The sequence below is a fragment of the Solanum tuberosum genome, unplaced genomic scaffold, assembly GCF_000226075.1.
Source record: "Solanum tuberosum cultivar DM 1-3 516 R44 unplaced genomic scaffold, SolTub_3.0 scf00099, whole genome shotgun sequence".
NCBI lineage: Eukaryota > Viridiplantae > Streptophyta > Magnoliopsida > Solanales > Solanaceae > Solanum > Solanum tuberosum.
The window spans coordinates 154,684-157,710 of record NW_006239023.1 but is presented as its reverse complement, the minus strand read 5'-3'; positions in this window follow the sequence as shown (position 1 = coordinate 157,710).

Below are 3,027 nucleotides of genomic sequence, written 5' to 3'. Positions count from 1 at the left end.
ACCTAGTCAAACAATATATATCACCAGTAGATTTTCCCCCCAATTTTTGATTTGATTTATTAATTTGATGTGGTTTGTCAGTTTCCTTTGAACACCCTTGTTTGCAGTATTACACCATTTTCTATTCTTTAGGAAGATTAATAGCGGAAATTGATATGAAAATGAAGAAATCAAAGAGAGAGTTCACATGATATACTGAGGAGTAAGAAATAGTTATTTTACCCTATATCTAATAATATATATTCATCTCAATTTATGTTATTACGATGTTATATATATATAAAAAAAAAAGCTAAGTCCATCGTGATTTATTATATATTTGATATTGAACTCTCATATTATATTATTCCTGTTTTAGAGTTTTACTCTTGGGCGTGTGAGGAGGTATTGATCAATCCAACATCGGTGGAGATGAGGAAAATTGATGATCTATTTATATAATAATTTTTAAAAAATCTTTACTTCATAAGTTAGATTTTATGACTGAATTTGATCCAAAATTCATTTTGTTAACAAAAATATAGTCTAATTCTTGAATTGATTTATGGATTTTTTGCGTGCTGAAAATGACAATTTTATATATATTAACCACACGTTATAAAATGTGATCCTTCTTCTTGGTATCTGATTTGAAAGATACAGAATTAGTAATAATCATTTTTATAAAATTTTCTTTTCCATAGTATTTCATAATTTCATGACCTAATATTAACTTACCGCGATACATTACTTAAACTTTAAAATTTAGAAATCTAATACTCCTTATATAATTTTTTTCTTTCTTCACAATTTTTAATGCATCTCCAAATAGTTTGAATTTATAAATATATTATCCTCTGATCTATTTCAATTTGTTTGTCGGATTTTCCTTCTTAATTCACTTCATAAAAAAATGTCTCTTTTTCTTTTGACGATTCTTTTATTCTAACTTTTTATTTGACATATTTAAGACTATAAAATTAAAAGACATTTTACTGCATTTTAATATAATTCTTATTTTATTTTATTTTCTTGACAATTTAAATTAAAATGAAGAGGAGCATGATTTTCATCTTGATCGCCGAGGTGAGATATGATTTATAAATTGAAATCGAGTCCAAAAATAATAGACATTAATTTCAGAAAGCTTTAAAAGAAAAAAAACATTAAAGATCTAACTACTCCCTTGACTTTTTTTAAAACAAAAAAATGTGGCCAAAAATAATAATAATTAAAAAATGGACCTGAGTGGGCTCAGTGAATGTCCTTCACAATGATTTACCAGTGAAACTAAAACCCGACAAAAAATAATAAAAATAATAATAATAATAATAATTGTTTTGAGTGTGACCAGACCCCCTTTAGAAGAAGAATGTGTAGTACAGAAAGTAAAAGTTAAAAATGAAATGATAGCACCCAACTCATATATTGTTACAACAAACATCGCTATCAACTATGATTGTGGTGAAATGATAAATAATCTATTTTTAATCAGAGATTTCGAGTTCAAATTAATTTTGTTAAGAAATGTTTTAATTCTTAATATGAAACTTTTCGACACGAATTCAGATTGATCTGAGCTTCAATATGATTATTGAACGAGTTGGAAAATAAAAAAAAGAACAAACATTGTTCAGTGGGGAAAAAAAAAGTAGTACTTGTGTTCATGTTGTAGCCAAACATACTGGAAAATAAAAGTTACCTTTTCCTGACTTATGTTAGACACATAATCTCCAAATTCAAATTGAAAATCTAAAGCGAAATTTGAGCGATCAGCCTTTGAATTTTATACGGAAAGTAGATCAAATACTTCCTCCGTCTCTCGTTTTATATTACTTGACTTATGTTAACTGATTTATTAAAATGCACACGTAAAAATAAACTATATTTTAAATATAAGTCGTATAATATGTCTTTTTTAGTTTTTCATTTGATATTTGAAATCAACATTAGAACCTCAACTAAATCTGAATCAGAATCCATTTGAAGGTGACGCTCCCAACAAAAAAAGGTTTATATCCAAAACTCAAATTGAAATATCTAATTAATGATGAAACAATTTACCATAGCGATAATAGTTTAGTATAAGAGTCATATAATATGTACTAATTATTTGGTTGGGAACTAGTTATCCCAGGATTAACTATCATGAGGTTAGCTATCCTGGGATAACTTATCCCATCACTATGTTATAAATGGTGAGATAAATTATCTCAAACATTCAACCAAACAAGACATCTAAATTTTATGTTAGAACTATTTTTTATCCCAAAAGTATTTATGCTTATCCCCACACCAAACGAGCCCTATAGAATATATTTTATTTTATACTTGGAAAAGGAAGAGTAATGAATACCACTCCCATTGGATAGCAAGTGTACATCAACTAGAAAGAGACAAATTACCCTTTTGCTTAGTAATTTAAACCACGCTCGGTCATTGAATCTGGGACTGTGCAGTGTTTTTATTCAATCAATACCATAATTTTTCATTAAATTTTAAAAGAGCTAAAAATAAATTACAATTATAAATAAATCGTAAAAAAACGTAATTTTATTAAGGATAAACTACCTTATTAGACATACATCACTATATATACTAATATTATCTTTACTTTTAAACAATTACATATATTACCATTTTTAGTATTTTATACCATATATTAATATATTATTTGAAAATACTATTAGATACCCACATCCCTTAAAACTATTATTGATTAATTATCTGCTTAAATAACTCTTTCACTCCAAATCAACCACTATCTCTTAATTCTCCCCTCCCATGTTTATCACTCAATTATTTCTCCTCCTTTCTGATTCAAGAATTTCACCTTACAATTTCATTTCAACAATAGTTAATCTACTCTCTTCTTCTCAAGATATCATCACCACAAATTCTCCTGAACCCAAATATTATTTTATATTGTTTATTTATCACGAGTTCCAATCACAGTAACTGCTACTGAGAAAACTTTCAATTCATAGTGGGTCTTGATTGTTTGTCTCCGAAAGAAATGGATCTTAGTTTTGATTATGTTATGCCACA